Genomic DNA, 22957 nt, shown 5'->3' on the forward strand with positions numbered 1-22957 from the left:
TTCAATCCTACTGTGCTTAAAAAAATGTGCATATCACATAGCCTACTCTAGTGTCTTAGAATTACATAGATTAGATGGTGTATTTAGCTTGTTAAAAGGCTACTTTCAGCAATGCGATTCCTATGTCAATCAGAGGGCTCACTCCAGCAAAACACATGGCATGCCTTTCCCCCAGGTTCTGAGCGCGCTGCTATCAAAACAATCCCAAGCATTGAAAAGTGGAGGGAAGCTGTCCTTGCAAACCTCTGAATCACTAATGATCAGCACCTGTTTCCTCAAGATTCTCTTTGATTAGTACTAAGACCTGGTATTTGCTGGTATAATTTCTTCCTGCCCTCATTTCTTGGTTGTTTTGGATGGGATTAAAATCTCCTCATGTTTGCAAGATTGCTGAGTTATTTTGTTTGTTTTTAGGAGAGAAAGGAAGAAGTAGGTTGAGCTAATCTCCCCCAGCTTTAGCCAGGGCATGCTGCAGAACTGAGCACTCTTACACCAGTGAGTGCTCTACTGCTCACTGCATCTCCCACAGCAGGAGTTCCATTGGAAGAAAGAAGATAAACTCCCAGATGGGATTATGGGATCAGCAAAAAGAATAACAATAACAACCCCTCCGTCCTCCTTGCTCTTGGAGTTCTGAACCAGCAGAATATCTGTTACCCACTCTTTGAGGATACCATTTGGGACACTTCCAGAAACACTGCTATGCAGCGCAATAAGTCCCCTCTGTTCTGATGTTTGGCATCATGAGTCCCCCTGACAAGTCTTATCTGGCCTTTACTAACTCTAGTTCTGATTGTGGAGCGAGGAGTATCTGTATATTCTGATGGGAAATTGAAACCCCATTCATCTCTGAGCTCAATCTAAATTATTTATATGGCCCCCATTACCATAATAACTGAGCACCTCACCGTCCTTGATGTATCTTTAGTTAAGTTCTATCTTCCCCATTTTACAGAAGCAGAACTGAGGCACTCAGAGAGATTAAGTGACTTGCCTAAAGTCACACACACAATCTGTGGTAGATCAAGGAACTGAACCCAGCTTTCCTGAGTCTGATTAGAGTTCAAACTATTGGACCTCCTTCCACTCTGAAAAGAGCCAAAGGGTCTCTATATACAAAATAGAAATCACACTTGTTTGTCAAGAAAAAAGTATTTATCAACTGTTAATTGTCTTGCCATTGTGCATTCTTGTAAGAGGCGGCTATCCAAGAAGGTCATACTATTATGATTGATTAAGCAATATAATCCAGTCCCATTTTCTTTAAATACCCTGCCTACCAATACTCTTGTTCTCAGGATTGTTGAGACCTAAAACAATAGAGAGGGGCTCGAGCTGTAAAATGTGGCTTGGGATTCCAGGCTTAGGAGCATTCAGATCCAGCATTTTAGAGTGGTCCATTAGACAGATAGGGGCCATTATTAAAAAAAAATTGGAACTAGATTTGGGTTCGGAGTTCAAAATTCTGGAGATGGTTAAATCCAGGGTTTAGATCTGGGCCAGTCTTTAGAAATAAATTTCAACCATTTCCGATGTTTGTCCTTCTCATAGCATGAAGTCCACATCTGTAAACCAGTACAGCAGGTGAACATGAAATGTTCCTTAGTTTGCACTACAATGTCCTTAAATTAAACCAGCAGCTATAGCATCAGAAAACTGTCCTCAGTGCCATATCAGATAAACATCTCCGTTCTTTCTCCAGGGCAGTCTCCTTCCTAAAAGTTCAAACCCACACAGTTCACATTAGAGTTTGAAGCATAAACCAGCATGGCGTGAGTGAAATGGAGTCTTTCCTTCTTCTCAGCTCTTTTACCAGAGAGGCAACCTGAGTTTGATTGGTGTCTGTGGAACAACTCAGTACTGCAGGTATTTGTTGGGCAAAACAGGACAGATTTGTGAGTATCCAGAAAGACTCTCGTATGTGACTCCTCAGAGTGAGATTTCCACACTTTCACAGATGCAGAGATTGGACAATCTATTAGATCATCCAACCCACCTCCTTGCCATTGCAAGTTTGTTCACTACATTTCTGCCAGCAAACATAGTGTGATTTGTCTCAGTTTTGATTCAAGGTGAAATCTGGCTGTCTTCACTATTTTTTTGCAGCAAAACCACAATATAGTTTTGCACTGACAGTATAGATTTCATCAACAGATAATAGCAACAAAGCTGAGGTGATCCCACATGATTTGCATTGTCTAGTAGCTCTCTTTCACAGACCTCTAGCCTGAACATGAATTAATAGCTGACTGAATTCTGAGGGCCTTGCTTAGTTTATACTCAGTTCTTACATAGTCAAACTCTCTTTGGGTACATCTACACAGCAAAGAAAAACCTGCCGCTGGTCCCCTCCTGGGACTAGATATTACATGTTATCAGTCTCACCTGTGGAGTGCCTTTTCTATGGAAAGTTAAAGTCATGACTTCAGTGTCCTTTTATTTCATTTTTTTAATGCAACTTGTTCATTCTTTGGTTTCTAAAGACTCTCTTCTGGACTGAAATAATTAATTGCAGAGAGTAATTTCTAACAGCTCTAAGTCTTCTTTCTGTTGATTTAAATAGGGCTTCCCTCAAGGTGTGTAAGACATCACAAGAAGGTATTTCCAGTGCATGCACAGCAGCCACATTTTCTATCATCAGGTTCTTTGGCGATTAAAAAAATTACTGACACTCAGGCTATGTCTATACTACGGACCTACAGTGGCACAGCTGTACCACTGCAGCTGCACTGCTGTAAGGTCTCCTGTGTAGCCGCTCTATGCCAATGGGAGAGAGCTCTCCTGCTGGCATAATTAAACCACCCCCAACAAGCAGTGGTAGCTACGTCAGCGGTCGCTACATCGGATGCTCTCCCACTGACATAACACTGTCCACACCAGAGCTTTTGTCAGTGAAACTTTTGTCAGTCAGAGATGGGAGAAAGACAGAAATGGTTGCAAACAAATACCAGTGAAAAATGCTTTCTAGTGACTTTGGGTATGTCTACACTATGAACTTAGGTTGAATTTATAGAAGTCAATTTTTTAGAAAGCGATTTTATGCAGTCGATTGTGTGTATCCCCACACTAATGCACTAAGTGCATTAAGTCGGCGGAGTGCGTCCACAGTACCGAGGCTAGCGTCAACTTTCAGAGCGTTGCACAGTTCCCGCAGTCTCCGCCGCCCATTGGAATTCTGGGCTAAGCTCCCAATGCCTGATGGGCAAAAACATTGTTGTGGGTGGTTTTGGGTACATGTCCTCAGTCGCCCCTCCTTCCATGAAAGCAACGGCAGACAATTGTTTCACGCCTTTTTTCTGTGGGGGCACCATACTGCTTTCAGCAGATGGTGCAGTAGGACTGCTAACCGCCGGTGTCATCCACCGCTTCCACTGCCACTCTGCTCTCCTGATAGTATGAATCCAGCTCGCAGGTCCTCTATATGACCGTCGTCATCCACCACTTCTGCTGGCACTCTGCTCTCCTGGTGGTCTCGCAGGGCTACTTCTGCTGCAACTCTGCTCGGCTGCTCTTGTCTCGCAATAACATGGCAAGCATGCAGGCTGCTCAGCTGTTGTGTCCTGGCAGCAGACGGTGCAGTAGGTCTGCAAAATAGGTCATCCAACCACCGCTTCCCCTGCAACTCTGCTCTCCAGCTGACACCATACCAAGGCAAGAATGGAGCCAGCTCAGATCACTACGGCAGTTATGAGCAGTGTAAACACCTCGCGCATTATCATGCAGTATATGCAGAACCAGAACCTGCGAAAGCAGGCGAGGAGGCGACGGCAGCGCAGTGACGAGAGTGATGTGGACATGGATACAGACTTTTCTCAAAGCACGGGCCCCGGCAATTTGGCCATCCTGCTGGCAATGGGGCAGACTCATGCCATGGAATGCCAATTCTGGGCCCGTGAAACAAGCACAGGCTGGTGGGACTGCATAGTGTTGCTGGTCTGGGATTGTTCCCAGTGGCTGCAAAACTTTCACATGCGTAAGGGAACTTTCATGGAACTTTGTGACTTGCTTTTCCCTGCCCTGAAGCGCAAGAATACCAAGATGAGAGCAGGCCTCACAGTTCACAAGTGAGTGGCGATAGCCCTCTGGCAGCTTGCAATGCCAGACAGCTACCAGTCACTCGGGAATCAATTTGGAGTGGGCAAATCTACTGTGGGGGTTGCTGTGATGCAAGTAGCCAACGCGATCACTGAGCTGCTGCTATCAAGGGTAGTAACTCTGGGAAATGTGCAGGTCATAGTGGATGGCTTTGCTGCAATGGGATTCCCTAACTGTGGTGGGGCGATAGACGGAACCCATCTCCCTGTCTTGGGACTGGACCACCAAGGCAGCCAGTACATAAACCGCGAGGGGTACTTTTCCATGGTGCTGCAAGCACTGGTGGATCACAAGGGACGTTTCACCGACACCAATGTGGGATGGCTGGGAAAGGTACATGACGCTCGCATCTTCAGGAACTCTGGTCTATATGAACAGCTGCAGCAAGGAACTTACTTTCCAGACCAGAAAATAACCACTGGGGATGTTGAAATGCCTATAGTTATCCTTGGGGACCCAGCCTACCCCTTAATGCCCTGGCTCATGAAGCCATACACAGGCACCCTGGACAGTAGTCAGGAGCAGTTCAACTATAGGCTGAGCAAGTGCAGAATGGTGGTAGAGTGTGCATTTGGACATTTAAAAGCATGCTTGTGCAGTTTACTGACTTGGTTAGACCTCAGTGAAACCAATATTCCCATTGTTATTACTGCTTGCTGTGTGCTCCACAGTATCTGTGAGAGTAAGGGGGAGACGTTTATGGCGGGGTGGGAAGTTGAGGCAAATCGCCTGGCCACTGATTACCTGCAGCCAGACACCAGGGCAGTTAGAAGAGCACAGCAGGGCGTGCTGCGCATCAGAGAAGCTTTGAAAACCAGTTTCATGGATGACCAGGCTATGGTGTGGCAGGTCTGTTTGTTTCTGCTTGATGAAAACCCGCCCCCTTGGTTCATTCTACTTCCCTGTAAGCCAACCACCCTCCCCTCCCCCTTCGATCACTGCTTGCAGGGGCAATAAATTCATTGTTGTTTCAAATTCATGCATTCTTTATTAATTCGTCACACAAATAGGGGAATAACTGCCAAGGTAGCCCGGGGTGGAGGGGGGGAGAACAAGGCCACACTGTACTTCAAAATGTATTGAATGCCAGCCTTCTGTTCCTTGGGCAATCCTCTGGGGTGGAGCGGTTGGGTGCCTGGAGTCCATCCCCCCGCTCCCCCCCACCCCCTGCATTCTTGGGCATCTGGGTGAGGAGGCTACGGAACTTGGGGAGGAGGGCAAGGGCTGCAGTGGCTGTCGGTGCCTTTCCTGCACCTCAACCATACGCCAGAGCCTATCAGTTTGATCCTCCTCCATTGCATCCTGCCTCCTCTCATCATGCTGCCACCACCTTTCCTCTTGATCCCACCACCTGTCCTCTCGCATTCATTTTATGCTTTCTTGGACTCTGCCATTGTCTGCCTCCACGGATTCTGCTGGGCTCTTTCAGTTCGGGTGGACTGCATAAGCTCAGAGAACATTTAATCGCGAGTGCAGTTTTTTTGCCTTCTTATCTGTGCTAGCCTCTGGGACGGAGATGCTAGTGGCAGCATTGAAACATTTGCAGCTGTGGGAGGGAAAAAAAGGGAGAGTAAAATTGAAAAAGACACTGTCATAAATATAAAGGAAAGGGTAACCACCTTTCTGTATACAGTGGTATAAAATCCCTCCTGGCCAGAGGCAAAACCCTTTCACCTGTAAAGGGGTTAAGAAGCTAAGATAACCTCGCTGGCACCTGACCCAAAATGACCAATGAGGGGACAAGATACTTTCAAATCTGGAGGGGGGAACAAAGGGTTCTGTCCGTCTGTGTGATGCTTTTGCCGGGAACAGATCAGGAATGCAGCCTTACAACTCCTGTAAAGTTAGTAAGTAATCTAGCTAGAACATGAGTTAGATTTTTTTTTGTTTAATGGCTGGTAAAATAAGCTGTGTCTTTTTGTAATTTAAGATTTTGCCTAGAGGGATTCTCTATGTTTTGAATCTGATTACCCTGTAAGGTATTTACCATCCTGATTTTACAGAGGTGATTCTTTTACCTTTTCTTTAATTAAAATTCTTCTTTTAAGAACCTGATTGATTTTTCATTGTTCTTAAGATCCAAGGGTTTGGGTCTGTGTTCACCTGTACAAATTGGTGAGGATTCTTATGAAGCCTTCCCCCGGAAAGGGGGTGTAGAGCTTGGGGGATATTTTGAGGGAAGACGTCTCCAAGTGGGCTCTTTCCCTGTTCTTTGTTTAAAACTCTTGGTGGTGGCAGCATATGGTTCAAGGACAAGGCAAAGTTTGTACCTTGAGGAAGTTTTTAACATAAGCTGGTAAGAATAAGCTTAGGGGGTCTTTCATGCAGGTCCCCACATCTGTACCCTAGAGTTCAGAGTGGGGAAAGAACCCTGACAGACACATTGGCCATTTAAAAGGAGGGGCTGATGTTTTTGGGTTAACGTGCAGCACAAACCCAACTAAACCCCCCCACACCCAATTCTCTGGGATGATCGCTTCACCCGCCCCCCCCACCACGTGGCGAACAGTGGGGATGATTTCTTTTCAGCCACAGGCAAACAACCCAGCAGGAACGACCACCTCTGAATGTCCCCTTAATAAAATTCCCCTATTTCAACCATGAATGATATCACTCTTCTGAGGATAACACAGAGAGATAAAGAACGGATGTTGCTTGAATGCCAGCAAGCACCGGGACCACACGCTGCCATGCTTTCTTATGCAGTGATTCCAGACTACATGCTATTGGCCTGTCGTTGTAAAGTGTCCTACCATGGAGGACGCAATAAGGCTGCCCTCCCCAGAAACCTTTTGCAAAGGCTTTGCGAGTACCTCCAGGAGAGTTTCATTGAGATGTCCCTGGAGGATTTTTGCCCCATCCCCAGACACGTTAACAGATTTTTCCAGTAGCTGTACTGGCCGCAAATGCATCCCAAGTCTTCAGGCAAATTAATCATTAAACACGCTTGCTTTTAAAATGTGTATTATATTTACAAAGGTACACTCACCAGAAGTGCCTTCTCCGCCTTCAAGGTCTGGGATCCTGGGTTGGGAGGGTACTGTCTGTTGGGTGAGAAACAGTTCCTGGCTGTCGGGGACAACAGTTTCTCCGCTTGCCTGCTGTGTGCTAACTTCCCCCTCCTCCTCATCCCCAAAATCCTCATCTCTGTTGTGTGAGACTCCCTGGCAGAAGTCCATGTACAGGGGTGGGGTGGTTGTAGGGGCACCCCCTAGAATTGCATGCAGCTCATCATAGAAATGGCATGTCTGGGGCTCTGACCCCGAGCGGCTGTTTGACTCTTTGGTTTTTTGGTAGGCGTGTCTGAGCTCCTTAAGTTTCATGCAGCACTGCTGCAGGACCCTGTTATAGCCTCTGTCCATCATGCCCTTGGAGATTTTTTCAAATATTTTGGCATTTCGTCTTTTGGAACGGAGTTCTGATAGCATGGATTCGTCTTCCCATACAGTGATCAGATCCAGTACCTCCTGTTTGGTCCACGCTGGAGCTCTTTTGCGATTCTGGGACTCCATGGTCACCTCTGCTGACAAACTCTGCATGGTGACCTCTGCTGATGAGCTCGCCACGCTGGCCAAACAAGAAATGAAATTCAAAAGTTTGCGGTGCTATTCCTGTGTACCTAGCTAGTGCATCTGAGTTGAAAATGCTGTCCAGAGCGGTCATAATGGAGCACTCTGGGATAGCTCCCGGAGGCCAATACCGTTGAATTGCATCCACACTAACCTAAATTCGATAAGGCAATGTCAATTTCAGCGCTAATGCCCTTGTCGGGGAGGAGTACAGAAATCGATTTTAAGAGCCCATTAAGTCGACAAAAATGGCTTCGTTGTGTGGACGGGTGCAGGGTTAAATCGATCTAATGCTGCTAAATACCTAAACTCGTAGTGCAGACCAGGGCTTTGACTTACCAAAATTACAGTCTGGGTTTAAAGTAAGTGACTTATTCCTCCTTCCAGCAACATGGCTGACCACTCCCACAAAGTCCAAAGTGCTTCCTTCCTTTGTCTTCTGAGACGAAAGGTAAAGTAGGATTCTTTGCCCCTCTCTTTTATAGGCCAGTGAACATTTGAAATGTGTCTATCTCAAAGTCCAGTGCCCCTGCTTGGATGAAAAGTGCCATGGAGGCTGATGGAGAAGGTTCCACTCTGGTTTCTTCCCTGCTGGTGCTTTCTGCAATGCAAATTGATCTGTCCCTTCAGTCTCCGATATGGCAATGAATGGCACTGGACGGTGATTGCCAATTGTCTCTGATAGCACCTGGATGGAGGCATTGGCCTTTCCTTTGTCTGGGAAGGGTGCTCACTCCCTAGACTTGTCTGGGTCAAACAACATTTTAGTCCCATGTTTCCTTCACATTTGTACAGTTCTTTGGGTGTTTTCCCTACAAACACCACACAAGAATATTAATGATCAGCGTGTTACTGATTTTCCAGTGATACCTTACACAACACAGATTATGACTTGAGTGAGTTGGGGTACATTAAACTAGTCAGGCCTGCTGAAACTCACTGCCTAATCCCACTGCCCCTTGCCCTCTGGGTCACATCCCCATATCCCAGCCCCCACATCAATTCTTCCCCCACTCGCCCCATATCCCCCTTTCCTTCAGTGTACCTATGCTACTCCTGCATCCCCAGAATCCTTCAGCATCCCTATTCCAGGTCTGAGCAGAGGGTGAGAGGGGACAGCTGCAAGGGCCCTTTTACCCCTACGCAGGATGGTGGAGGGGCCATTCCAGATTCTCCACCACTCTCCCTCTTCCCAGGCCTAGTGTTGCAGGGATAGAGATGGGAGGAGCAGAGAGGGGCCAACCCATTTTTCATAGAATGGGAGGAGGGAACAGAGCTACTGTAAGTTGCTGGGTCTTTCTGTGCCCTCCTCCCCTGGGGTGCCACCTCTGAGGTGCCAAAAAGTGGGCCATGGGGTGGGCAGTCTGGCCTGGGGAGGGCAGTGTGTTCGGTGCGGCTCGCTCCCTCTCCTTCCTGCACCTTCTGCCGTTTAAAGTGGTGACGTGCTGAGGCACTTGATGGGAGAACGCCGAGCCATTGTCAGGCCCCCTGTACTTGGCCCTGTTTTCCCCCACTGAGCCATCAATGGGCTCTACACCCCCTCACTTCTCAGTCCTGGCCTCCTCCACAGTAAGTGCCCCCCAACCTGATACCCAGGGCACAGAGTAAGCAGGGACCAACCTAAGGGCAGCCCCTTACACAGAGGGAAAGCTGACGGAAAGGCAAATGGGGGCTGGGGAATGGGAGGTGTGAGATGCAGCCCCTAAGGCAGGTGGTGACAGCCCGCTTGGGAGGATTGCCGCTTGGGGCTGCATGAGGGAGGGGCTAGCCTGGCGTGCTAGGGCCCAATCGGTGCACCATAAATGAAGTCTACAAGCTGAGTGTTTTCTGGCCTGTGCATCTTGGCGCTGAGCCCCCTGAATGAGGCAGAAGCCCCTCATGACCCGCATCGGGGCTGGAAGCCTTGACCAAGATGGCTGCCGAAGGCTGGCACCAGCTGCCTCCCAGAAGCCATGTTGGTAAAGCTAAGAGGGAGGGGAAGCAAGGCTCCTTCCACATTCCCTCGGTCAGGCAGGGAGGGGCCGGTAGCGGGTTCTGCGAGCTCCCTGAACTGGGGAAGGGGAGTACAGAAGGGGAAGGGTAATAGGAGATGGCTCCTGGCAGGAGGAGCAGGGACCCACTGAGCAGGAACAGCTGCCACTGTGGTGAGGAGTTGGGCACTGCAGAGGTGCTGCCTGGAGCTCTTCTCTGCTCTTAACAGCTTGTTGGTCAGGTAGGAAGCAGCAGCAGTAGCTTCTTGCTGCCTTATGGCTGCTGCTGGGAGGGGCAAGGGGGAAGAGCCATGGAACAGCAAGGAAGGAGGAGAAGGAAGACAAGACTCTCCAGCAGCAGCCCAAGAGGTGACTGAATGGCCAAACCCTGGGACTTTTAATGTCTACGGAAGTTACAGGTTTCCTGGGACCGCTACCTCAAAAATGGGACGATCCTGGGAAAACCTGGACAGTGGCAACCTTCCTCTCAGCTCCTGGGAGAATGGTGCCAGCTGCTCCCTCTCCCTCCTCACCTCAGGGGCTGAGAGGAGTCTGTGAGTAACCTGACTGGGGAGAATCTGCCTGGCTCCTGCAGCAACTCTGGATGGCTGCTCTTTGACAGGAGGAGAGCAAGTGAGAAAGGCAATCAGACACAATGTGTTTTCCCATGGGCTGGATTGAATTGTGGGCTGGAACTAGGGTTGCCAACTGTCTAATCACACAAACCCAAACACCCAGGCCCCGCCCCCTGAGCCAAGGCCCCGCCCCATCTTAGAGGCCCCATCCATTGCTCACTCTCCCGCACTCTCACTCACTTTCACCAGGCTGGGGGATGGGGTTGGGGTGCAGGAGGGGTTCAGGGCTGGGGCAGGGGATTGGGTGTGGGAGGGAGTTAGGAGTGTGGGCTCTGGGAGGGAGTTTGGGTGCAGGAGGTGGTGAGGGCTCCGGACCGGAGGCGCTTACCTCAGGTAGCTCCTGGTCAGTGGTGCAAAGGCAGGCTCTCATACCTGTGTTTTCTGCACACTGCCTCTGCCCACAGGCACCATCCCCACAGCTCTCACTGAGCACAGTTCCTGGCCAATGGGAGCTGCTGAGTTGGCACTGTGGGCAGGGGCAGAGCATGGAGACCCCTCTGGCCTCCCCCAGGGGCTGCAGGGATGTGCTGGCCGCTTCTGGGAGTGGAGCAGAGCCAGGGCAGGCAGGGAGGGAGCCTGCCTTAGCCCCACTGTGCCGCTGGAATTTTAGTGGCCTAAAATCTCCAGGATTGGCTTCAGTAGCCTCCAGGAAATAGAGCCCAATTCTGGGAGACTCCCAGCAAAACTGGGAGGGTTGACAACCCTAGCTTGTGTCACTGGGAAATTGTCTCCAGCAGGGGCTAAAAACAGATTACTTACAATTAAATTGGGAGAGTTGGCAACAAAACAAAGCCCAAAAGCAAAACCACTGTGTAGACCACTTTTAAGTAGTGACTCTACGAGCTCCTAGCAGAATCCTTTGAGTCCTCATTTCAAATACTAATTTTTGTCTTTCTAATGAATGGCACCACAACTGTAACTTTTCACTCCTATTTGGAATCCCTTTTAAGTACCAGGAATGACAACCTTGCTAAATCTGATATCAAAACTTATAACACTGAAAAAATGGGAGCAGAGCAGGATGACAAGTCAAAATGGTGGAGTGATGCCATCTGCAAAACCCTGCAACTGAACCCACTTGAATTTTTTCACAGGAATGGGGAGTGAGTTTTCAGAATACAAAAAGTCTCTACAGTTCTCACACCAGGTAACTGAGGCCCTGATTTAAGAAAGCTCTTGCCTTAAGGTGAAATCCTGGCCCCACTGAGGTTAATAGCAGTTTTGTCACTGATGTCAAAGGGGCCAGGATTTCACCCCTAAACCCATGTTTAGGCATCTAAATAAATGTGGCCTGGTTGGCCCAGGTGCTGAGTATTCACAAATCCCTTGAAGTCAATGGGAACTGTGGTGTTCCTCACATTTGAAAATCAAGGTTCTCCTCTAATCCATGTGTCTATATTTGGATTTAGGAGCCTAACTTTAAGCACCTGGGGTTGGTCTAAGAGCTTTTGAAATGTCAGATTTTAAAAACTGTTTTTTTCTTCTAGAGTGGTGAACGATTATTGATCTGAAACCACAAAGAATTTGGGTTTTTTTTTCCCAATCACTTATTTCTAAAGTGTCTTGATTGACTTTTTTTTTTTAAAGCTTTTAATTTAAAAAAAAAATCTTTCTTGTAGAGAGATTTTGTTTTATACCAACTTTCAGTCAGAAGGAAATTTTCTTGCAGAGTTACAACCATCTGGAAAGAGAGGATTATAATGAAAATGCTGAAAGAGCTTTAGCTATAACACCTCTAGCTATTTTTGCAGTAGGACAGATTAAACGCCAGAGAAGTATCAGCCCTTCTAATGAAAATCAGCCAGAAAACAATTAGCATAAGAAGAAATAAACATTTTCTCAGTAAAAAACCACCCATCTTTAACAAACCATTATTGCATAGAGAGACGGGCACCAACTCAGCCATGGTGTATCTCCTTTTATTAGTTACTCCAAGGGTGAGCTTAATCCCATATAGCTTTCCTTACAAGAAAAGCTTTCACTTTAATAACAAGATTTCTCTGTATAATGTGTGTATTGGAAGGAGACGTGGCCCATGATGCTGGCAGACCAGGTGCCAGCTCATGCCAGGGCCCTGGGCCTGACTGAATACTGGCAAATGCATAGTTGCAAATCAATCTGGCTCACCTTTCTGTTAGTATTATTGAAATAGATATTAGCGTTATGAGAATGTGTGTTGTGTTTAGACTTTATGGAATGCTTGTAGGATGCTGCATGTTCTACTCCTACATATAATATCTGTATCCTGTGTTCTAGGGTAATGTTTAAATGTTGGCTCTGTAACTATAAAAATGTTTGCTAAGCCTGTAAACCCAGCACAGCCAGGGGAGAAGCATTACCAAGTGCAAAATGCTAGTTCACCACAAGAGGTGTTATCTTCTCCCCACAAAAGAAGGCCTACAGACATCAGTGGACAAAAGACTGTTGATTGCTTCTCCCACACCCCTGAAGAGGGTATGTGCACAAGCCCATGTCCCATCACAGCTTGAATGCTGGGGGAAGGGAATATCATCAAGGAGCAGGTCCATGTACAGCAACAGCTCCTGCAGAGGCTGGTGAGTTCCAGTGAGGGGGCTGCAAATCAAATGGTGGGCCTGGGACTATGTCAGATGGTGGCCCCGGGGAATGACCTGACATCTTTTTACTAACCTTTGAGCTGGTGTCTACTAGTGCCAGATGGGACAAGGGTACATGGGCCTCTTATCTAGCTGGTGAGTCTCAGGTGGCCTTTATGGCCCTGAGTGAGCAATAGGCCAAAGTTTATGATCTGCCGAAGACCTCTACTTTAGAGAGGGTGGGCCTGTCAGAGGAGAAATACCCTGCAGAAATTCAGGGCAGCCAGATGGGATGGCAGGATATGTCCCAGGGCCTTTGCCCAGCAATTGTCAGACTGGGCTACTTGATGGGTTTGGCCAGCTAGACGGGACTTGGAGGCCCTACTGGATTCCATTGTTCTGGAACAGTTTACACAGAGTTCCTCCCCCCTGCCCCCAAGACTATAAGGGCCTGGGTTGGAGGCATCAGCCAAAATCATTAGAGGCAGCACTGCAGTCAAATTAACAGAGGAATATGTGGAGTTGGCTCTCCCATGGAAAGAGCTCCATACCCCTATGACCAAGGATGGGGGAAAGAAGGTGGAAGAACATCATGCAGCTAAGTCCCGGAAGGGGCTGGAAGGGGCAAACGGGGTGTCCCAGTTGCCAGTGCAGTAGCTTCCTGCCAGTGTGGGGGCAAAGGGCACACGAAGAGAGACTGGCCCTATAGGGTCCGTGGGTTTGTGGAGTTCTGTGGGTGGACAGGTGTAAAAGGGGCACCTGGGATAAGGATGATCCCTGTCAAAGTCAGCTGAAGAACGACAAGGGGCATTGCAGATTCAGTAGCAGCATGTTCCCATGTATGGAGCACCCTGGCTAGGCTGCAGTGGCAACAGGAGGGGGCAGCAGTAATGATTTATTGTATACCTGGGGAAAAGAGCACTTGGGAGTAGAAGAAAGGTTTAAAAGGCAGCGAGTAGGCATAGTAAAGTCATTGCCTGACTCTGTAATGTTAGGAACAGACTGGACCCCATTCCCCTTATGTAAAAAGGATAGACAATGGGGGGAAGGGACTCCAACTGGTGGGTCTGCATAAAAAGCTCCTGAGTGTAGACTGTCCAGGGAGTCCTCTGGGTCCAGTGTGTGATAACCCTAGACATATGGTAACAAGCTCAGGAAAAGAAAGCACACATTGAAGAACTTGGAGAGGGGGAGGAAAATATGAGACGGGGGCAGTGGAGTGCTAGATCAGGGACATCTAGAAGAGGAGGGAGGGAGGAGGCTCGGCCAAGTCCCAGGAAGAGCAAGCCCCAGACAAGGCACAGGGTGAAGAACAAACTGACAAGAGGGAGGGGACCCTGACAAGGAAGGCTTGGTGGGGAAATCAACCTGGATAGTCCCGAACCAGGGGCAAGATAAGTCATGGGAAGAGAGCGATATTGAGATTGTGGCTCTAGAGGGATAATTCACTCAGTTAGATGTAAGCCTGGAGGAGAGAGATGTGGGATATGATTGGTATGATGGGCTGAGATTGAGCTGGGGGAAACCTCCAAATATATTTTGTGCAGGTGCAGGCAGGAGACCCTCACTGGTGGTCTATGGAAGGCCAGCCCCAAAGGGCCCAGGAACTCTAGTAGAATCCCAACCCCATAAAGGGGGTAGAGCACAGGCAGTGAAGAAGACCTCTTCAGGAGGCAAGAAAAGGCGTCAGGTGAAATAAGGTCGGGAAATGTGTGACAGGGCACTATTAGTGGCACCCTGGGCACTGATGTTGCTGCAGCATGAAGAAGGGTGCAAGCTCAGCTATGAGCAATTAAATACTTTCTGTTGGGGGATTATGAGCACCTGGGTGGTAATCACTACGCTACTGATGTAATTGGGCAGATATAATTGGAAGGAACTGGCAGCAAGGAAAGCTCAGAGGATGAGGCTGGGCTGAGGAGTGAAAGCTGCAGGGAACCATCCTCTTGCAATAAGCCTGCAGTACATGTATATTTTGCAAGGAAAGAATTAATACACGCATGGTAAATAGGGTAACAATTGTGTGTGTGTTTGTGACCATGAGGCCACACAAACTGGCCAGGCCACGCAGTACGCTGCATAGCGACCAAGGTATAAAAAGATTCATTATTAGAATTCTGAAGAATCTAGCAAAATCAGCAGTAGATCCTAAATTGTCTGAATTTGGGAGGCCGGCAGGGTTGTGTGTCTGTGGGTTTCTCTTGACGCCAGGGTTTATAATAATCTGTAAGGAAAAGCTTCTGTCATTCTCTGCAGATTAATAAAATACCACCAATGCAATTTTACAGTTTGGACAGCTAGTATAATGTTCCCTTAACCAGTAACTAAACTATCTTTTCTTTTGACTGGTTCTGTGATTCCAGACAGCTCAGCCAAGTTAAGCCTTGATTGTCTCTGGTTGTGAAGCTAGAGTGTTCCCTGCATCCTTCTGTATACTAAGATACTCCTTACACTGTGTCCTAAGGCAAAGACGAGAGCATGCTTTACCTATCTGGATTTTGAGGCCTAGTTTTTATTTGCTGGCTTCTGGACAGCTGCCACAGAACAACCCTAATTCCCAGGAGAATGTTGCCAACTTAGCTACTTTGTCACTAGATTTAGTGACTTTTTGGATTCCCTAGGGAGAAAATAAGTGACCAGTGACAAATCTTGTGACTTTCACTGCCAATTACAGTGACATTCAGAAAAAGAAGTCACCAATATGTATACTCACAAAATTATTCACAAGCAGCTCAGTAGTGTTAATAAAATCCATTCCATGCTCTTCTTACTACATTCTGTTGCACACCAAGTCAATGTCATTACGTCTCAATTAAGCATGTCCTCGGAAGGAATCACATTCCAGGGCTTCTTGGGCTGAGATCACTATAATCTGCAGGCGAGGAAAAGAAGTCTTGATGTTAATTTGAACGTTTGTTTGATTGATTGTTGTTTTGATAGTTCTCGTTGATTGCCATTAAACTCGCTCGAATAGGAGTAATTTTACTAGGTGTCCCATATTCAGCACAGGGAAATATGGTCATTCTATTTAAAAGGGTTCAGCAGCTATGTCTGCCTACAGAGGGATAGCTACATGTGCAGTAGCTCATTTAGTAGGTAAACCAGAGGAGTAAGCCTAGAGTGCTTCGGCTGAATTAGAGCCCAGTCCTGGGAGTCAGAATACTGCATTCTACTCCATGCCTTATCACTGGCCTCCACTGTTGTGTTGGCCAAGTGAATTTGCCTTTCTGTGTCTCAATTTCAATGGGGATAATAGTTAGCTACAGTACCTCAGAGGTATGAGTCCTGATTCATTAGTGTTTGCAAAGCTCTTGGAGCTCCTGGGATGAAACACTTATATGGCAAAATATCATCATTTGGAGACTGCTTTGTAAGGAAGACAGTGATCAAGCATGTCACAGAACAATATGAGCTGTGATACAAGATAACTCATTATTTACCACCGGAAGAATGAATAAAATGTCCGAGTGCAGATCAGGCAGTAACTCCAACAAAATTAAAAACAATGACTAAGACCATAAAAACATTCACAGCAATTCAGTTGGAACACAAAGAAAAACCAGCCACAAGGTTTTGGTAAGTTTAGTTTGTGGTTGGTTTTTTAAAATTTGTATTTATTTATTTATGTATTTGCTCTGAAGCTCTTTCCCCTGTAATTGGAGAGGCTTTTTTAAAGAAAAAGTTGCTCCACATGGCTGGCTGACCTTTCACACTTCTAGTCACATGATTTAAATAATTGGACTAATTTGTTTTAAAGAAAACCAACAAATAAAGCAATTCTTCATAATTCTAAACTTCTGAGGAAGGAGATTCTACATGTTAGGTGAGTGATTAAAAATAAACCAGTGGATGTTATGGATGGGGCCGTGTGTGCATTCCGGCTCTGTCCCATTTCCCTACCCTGCTTGCAGTTTTAACCATAAAAGGTTGCTAGCCCTACAGCCACCAATTAGTTTTCCTGCTTCCCAGCAACGTATTGTAGTCCTCATGCCATAGTTTCTCAGGTAAGTTCTTGCATAGGGTATTATGTACATTCTGACATGTTTTCTATATACCCTCTGGTTAGAGCATGATCACATTCCTGCAAGATTAAAATAAGGGGATTTGACTATAAATTAGAAAGCACTTAAAGCTAGGTTAGATTTACCCAAAGAGGAACAAAGCAAAAATCTGTGGAGAAGTGTGATACCCCCAAAAGTTCATACTGACCTGAGACTCAGTTTTGATCTGGATTTAAATTTCCCCAAAGCTCAGGAATTTTGGAACTGGGATTTTGGTTTCAGCCCATCTCCACTGAAAACCTGTTCAGTTGTTCTCATATAACACCGTACCGCAATATAACACAGTGAACATCATAATTTTTAGAACAACTTAAGAAATATTTAACCCAAAGGAGGCAAAAATCCACGGCAGAGTTCTAATATTGGCTGATGACTTGGCCACTCTGTCGCAGGAAGTCTTGAACTTTTGCACCAATTAGAGGGGAAAAAAAACAGGTGATAGTAGCTGTAAGTCAGCTGGAAGAGGAGCTTTGAGTTGGCTGCATGTATTATTGAAAGGGAACTGCATGTGGGTTGGTGGGAAGAAGCTGTCCACCCTTACATGGCCAAAAAGTGAATCATCTGTTACATTTCAGCCCCCTTTCGTGCTCATGGGGAAGCTGGATGGGTGGCCTAAGAAGAGAACATTAAAGAATTTTTCAGGACAAGAAGCAGCAAAAGTAGCGAGGTAAACAGAAGTTAGAGGGATCAGGAAATGTAACCGAATTAAAGGGGCAATCTGTAGAAAACTTGCTTTAAAACTTGCTTTTATGATTAAATTCATAAGAAAAGAATGGAGGGTGGGAAAGAGACCACCCACATAGTAAACTCAGAATAAATCTACTATAAGAATATTGATTTTTATTATTTTAATACATGTAAAAGTGGGATTGAACCAAACTCTGGATCCAAACTCCCCCTGACCATTAGGAAAACTCTCATGAGGATCCAACCTTCATAGCTTGCCTCATCTCCTGAGAAGGCCAAACCAAATTCCTGGTACTGAACACTGCTCAGATGTTGGGGAAAATTCAGATCCAGATACTAGATTCAGCTCTGTGGCTTGAGCCCATTTCTAAGCACAAATAATAAGGATGGGGAGAATTCAGAACTGAGAAGGCAGCAGAAAGCCTTCAGGCTCCACCACCTCTGCTAGAAACAATAGAATAAGCAGGAGCAACTTCCTGTGAACGCTTATGGGGGAGCATCGCAATAACGCTAAAAAAAGGTCTGTCTGTCTATAGAACAAAACACATCTATAAATGTCTGAACTTATTGAAATAAAGGTATAATTACAACCAACCTTCTGTGTGGAGAAACCCTAGTGTACGGAAACCAGTGTGGAGCAGGATTTGGGGAGGCTGCGGAAGGTTTCCATTCTTCCTGAGAAGCCCCACTCAGTAGGCATCCTACATGAGCAGAGGCAGCGAGGCTTGAGTGGTGGGAGAGGAGGGCAGCTTGGGGGACAAAAGTGATGGATGATTTATCACTATGCTGATCGACAGGCCACTGTCATCTTGGAGTAGGAGCACAGGAGTGGCAGGAGCTATTGCAGCCTCAGTGTTGCACTAGCAGAAATAAAACTGCTCCATTGTAACTTCACTGCCAGGAGGGGAAGGACCCACCCCATGTGAGACACCCTGGACTATCCCTGGTTAAACCGGCTTTACATTTGAGGATGGTGGGTGGAAGATTTAGTCTAGAACGAATAATCCTATTTACAAATACAGAATAAACCACTCCTAACTGTCCGGGGCATTTTAAGGTTTGGGGACAACCATTACTTCTGGGGGTTCTGCATGTTCACCTGCTTCTTTTGATAGAATTCTGCTAAAGTCGGAAGTAAATGGTCTGCTACCAAAAAGGGAACAGCCAGTGACGAGCTGCCAAAATCTTAACAACCAGTTCCCTCCTCACCCCAAGAGGGTGTTGTGGCCTACCCCCGCCCCCTGGGGACTCCTGCCCCATCCAACCCCCCGCGTTCCTTGATGCCCACCCCGACCCCTGCCCCATCCACCCCCCTCCCCTGTCCCCTGACTGCTCCCAGAACTGGGCAGGAGGGTCTCTTGGGCCACCATAATGAGTGCCCACCCTGCCCCTAAGAGTCAGAGGGACCTGCCGGGGGGCGAGGTGGGGAGCCCCGGCGGTGCTTACCTGGGGCAGCTCCCAGGAAGCATCTGGCAGCTCCCTCTGGCTCCTAGGGGCGGGGGTGAGGCCACTCCCCACACTGATCACATCAAAGGCGGTGCCTTAGGCGCCGACTCCGTGGGTGCTCCGGGGCTGGAACACCCATGGGGAAAATTTAGTGGGTGCAGAGCACCCACCATCAGCTCCCCACCCTGCGCCTGGCCCCAGCTCACCTGACCTCCGCTCCGCCTCCTCCCCTGAACGCCTCCCCCCCGGCTTCCCGCCAATCAGCTGTTTGCACGGGAAGCCTGGGAGGGCTGAGAAGCAGGCGGCGGCTTCGTGCTCAGGCCCAGGGAGGCGGAGGCGAGCTGGGGTGGGGAGCAGTTCCCCTGCGAGCCCCCCCGGGGTTACCTGCTGTGGTGTGGGCGGCCCTCCTCGTGTGCCCCCCCCCCCAGCTCACCTCCGCTCCGCCTCCACCTCCCTGGGCCTGAGCGCGAAGCCACTGCTTGCTTCTTGGCCCTCCCAGGCTTCCCGTGCGAACAGCTGATTCACGGGAAGCTGGGGTGGGGAGCGGAGAAGCAGAGCAGGGTGGTGCATTCAGGGGAGGAGGCGGAGGTGGAGCAGAGGCGAGCTGGGGCTGGGCGTGGGGCGGGGCGGGGAGCTGCTGGTGGGTGCTCTGCACCCACCAAATTTTCCCCGTGGGTGCTCCAGCCCCAGAGCACCCACGGAGTCGGCACCAAAGGCGCCACTTTTGGCCAGTTTTTAAATTTAGAAGCCCTTTTAGAACTGGTTGTCCCTCGTGGGATAACCGGCTCCAGCTCACCACTGGGAACAGCTAAAAGTAAATCAATCTCGTATCATATATCCTCTTCCACGCCTTCCTGCCCCATAAAATTACAGTTTAGTCAGCCTGCTCTGGCAAGATTTGAAAGCCCATACTGCCATAACCTAAGTTAACATCATTTAGGTCCCTTATCTCAAACATTTTGGCATACTTCAAGTGTTTAGTATTTTATTGTTTGACATCAGAAAAGTCTAATATGGTATTTCTATGGCCATTAGCTCTCTACTATTTCAGCATCTCACAGTTACTAATGGATTTTATCTTCACAACCCCACTGCAAAGTAGAAAGGTGGTATCCCCCTTTTGCAGATGAGGAATAGGCTAGATGAAGTGATATTGTCAAAATCACACAGGAAGTCTGTAACTGAACCAGGAATTAATCTCAGGTCTTCTGAATACTAGTCCGCTGCCTGAGACCATTCTTCTTGTAGGCCTACTTAAGATAATTGTTGCCTCATGTTAGACAAGATAACTGTGGTCTTTCACCTTCCCAAGCAGGGGGTGCTGGAAAAATTTGTATAGTGGGGGTGCTGAGAGCCGTTGAACCAACCTGTAAACCCTGTATATAAGGGAAACCACTTCAAGCCAGGGATTAGGCAGCACCCCTAGTTCCAACACCTTTATTCCCAAGAGAAGAGTGGCCCTTCAAACCAGCTGGCTTTTTGATCAAATAAATAATAAATCTACTTGGCAGGTGAGATTGAAAAGTGACAAATTAACACCAGGAGCTTCAGATTATGTACAACTGAAATACATTCACTTAGGCAATACAAGAGGCAGGCTGAATAATTAGTTTGGTACTGGGCTGGTGTAGCTCTCATTCAGAGTCTTTTAAATAAATACTCTGACTTTAAGGCCCGAAGGCACCACTACAATCATCTAGTCCGACCCCCTGCTTATTGCAGGCCACAGAGCCTCTCCCACTCATTCCTGCAATAGGCCCATAAACTCTGACTCAGTTACTGAAATCCTCAAATCTTGATATAAAGACTTTAGGTTACAGGTCTCCGAAGATCTGCTACTTCACAATCCTTGCCAGGGTGTCCTTTTTTACATTGAGTCTGTTAGCTTGCTGTAACAATCAAATGAACAAAAGTGAAGTTGTTCTTCCACCGGGCTGCATTTCTTTTTGTCGTCTCCTTTATCTTCCAGCCTCCTTTCATTAAGCTTAGCTGAAGATGGACAAATAAGTCAATTGCTTCTGCTTATTTCTTAGACCTACCAACAAATAGATACTATTAAAATGTGTTGTTTTCACTGTGAGGTATTGTCTTTAATTGTTTTACAGTTAGCCATTTTGATTGTCTATCTTTAAAAAAAAATTTTTTCCCCTCACATTGATGTTTCCTTCAGCTCCCAGCTAGACCATGAACTTACTACTCCCATGCTTCCCTCTGTACCTAGGTGTTTGTATTGTAGTGTGCTGCATTATTTAGTAGTAGTATTTGTATTGCACAAATGCCTAGAGGCTCCAGCCCCATAGAAGACCCTATACAAACATGTAACACAGAAATGGTCCCTGCCCCAATAGAGTTGCCAACTTTCTAATAGCACAGAACCGAACACTCTAGTCCCCCGCTTCCCTGAGGCCATGCCCCTTGCTCACTACATTCTCCCTCCCTCAGTGGCTTGCTCTCCCCCACCCTCACTCACTTTCAGGGCTGAGGCAGGGGGTTGGGGTTCCGGAGGGGGGTAGGAGCTCTAACTGGAGGTGTGGGCTCTGGGGTGGGACCAGAAATGGGGGTTCAGGATGCGGGAGGGGGCTCCGGACTGGGGCAAGGGGTTTCGGTGCAGGAGGCGGTGAGGGCTCTGGCTGGGGGTGCAGGCTCTGGGGTGGAGCCGGGGATGAGGGGTTTTGAGTGCAGGAGGGGGCTCTGGGTTTGGGGGGGAGCTCAGGGCTGGGGCAGGGGTTGGGGCTCAGGGTTGGGGTGCAGGCTTACCTCTGAGCTGCCGGGGAGCTAAGCTGAGCGGAGCTGCCGGGGAGCTAAGGCAGGCTCCCTGCCTGTCCAGGGCACAGGGCGGACCAGGAAGCAGCCAGCAGGTCCGGCTGCTAGGCTCTCACCCATAGACACCGCCCCCTTAGCGGAGCCGGTGCTCCGGGGCGGGGGCAGCGCATGGAGCCCTGTGGCCCCCCTGCCTAGGAGCTGGACCTGCTGGCCACTTCCGGGGTGCAGCGTGGAGCCAGGACAGGTAGGGACTAGCCTGCCTTAGCCCTGCAGCACCACCGACTGAACTTAAGAACGTAACATAAGAACAGCCATACTGGGTCAGACCAAAGGCCCAGTATCCTGTTCTCTGAGTTGCCCCAGAGGGAATGAACAGACAGATTATCATCAAGTGATCCATGACCTGTCACCCAATCCCAGCTTCTGGCAAACAGGCTAAGGACACCATTCCTGCCCATCCTGGTTAATAGCCATTGATGGACCTATCTTCCATGAATCTAGCTCCTTTTTTGAACGCCGTTATAGTATTGGCCTTCACAACACCCACTGGCAAGGAGTTCCAGAGGTTGACAGTGCGTGGCATGAAAAAAGACTTTCTTATGTTTGTTTTAAACCTGCTACCTATTAATTCCATTTGGATTAATTATAAGAAGGAGTAAATAACACTTCCTTATTTACTTTCTCTATACCACTCATGATTTCAAAGACCTCTATCATATCCCCCCTTAGTCGCCTCTTTTCCAAGCTGAACTTTTAACGGCCTGGTCGGCGGTGCTGACCAGAGCTGCCAGGGTCCCTTTTTGACTGGGTATTCCGTTTGAAAACCGGACACTTGGTCACCCTATGCCCCAAAGAGTTTACAATCTAAGTATAACACTAGGGACAGCGGATGGTTCTAGCTCTTACCCTCTCGTTGTGCTTTGGGTTTCAGGGTCCTGATAGATCAATAATCGATCTCTCTCATTCTCCCAATGTGCTATTCTTAATACAGGTTTGCAACCCTACTGTCTGAGGAACATTTGGGGAAAAAAGAGAAGGCCATGATCTTGCAAGCTCATATGTAAGGGCAGACACCTTGGCCAGGGTGGGGACCTATTGATTTCAGTGGAGTTAAGTTGTTTATCAGTTGAGGATTTGTCTCATGATTAATTTTGTACTCCTTTTCCATCCCCCACA

The 22957-nt window shown here is 47.8% G+C and overlaps 1 long non-coding RNA gene across 1 annotated transcript in view; it reads right to left on the minus strand.

Moving 5' to 3' along the window:
* Positions 1 to 7901: 7901 nt before the first annotated feature.
* LOC119565222 overlaps positions 7902 to 22957 on the minus strand; it is a 35385-nt gene continuing 20329 nt past the window's right edge. Inside the window, exons 2-3 of the long non-coding RNA XR_005223865.2 lie at positions 15538 to 15696; positions 7902 to 8476 (exon numbers count right to left, since the gene is read on the minus strand). This is a non-coding gene — a long non-coding RNA (uncharacterized LOC119565222). The remainder of the gene's footprint in view (positions 8477 to 15537; positions 15697 to 22957) is intronic.

The sequence above is a fragment of the Chelonia mydas genome, chromosome 1, assembly GCF_015237465.2.
Source record: "Chelonia mydas isolate rCheMyd1 chromosome 1, rCheMyd1.pri.v2, whole genome shotgun sequence".
Taxonomy (NCBI): domain Eukaryota; kingdom Metazoa; phylum Chordata; order Testudines; family Cheloniidae; genus Chelonia; species Chelonia mydas.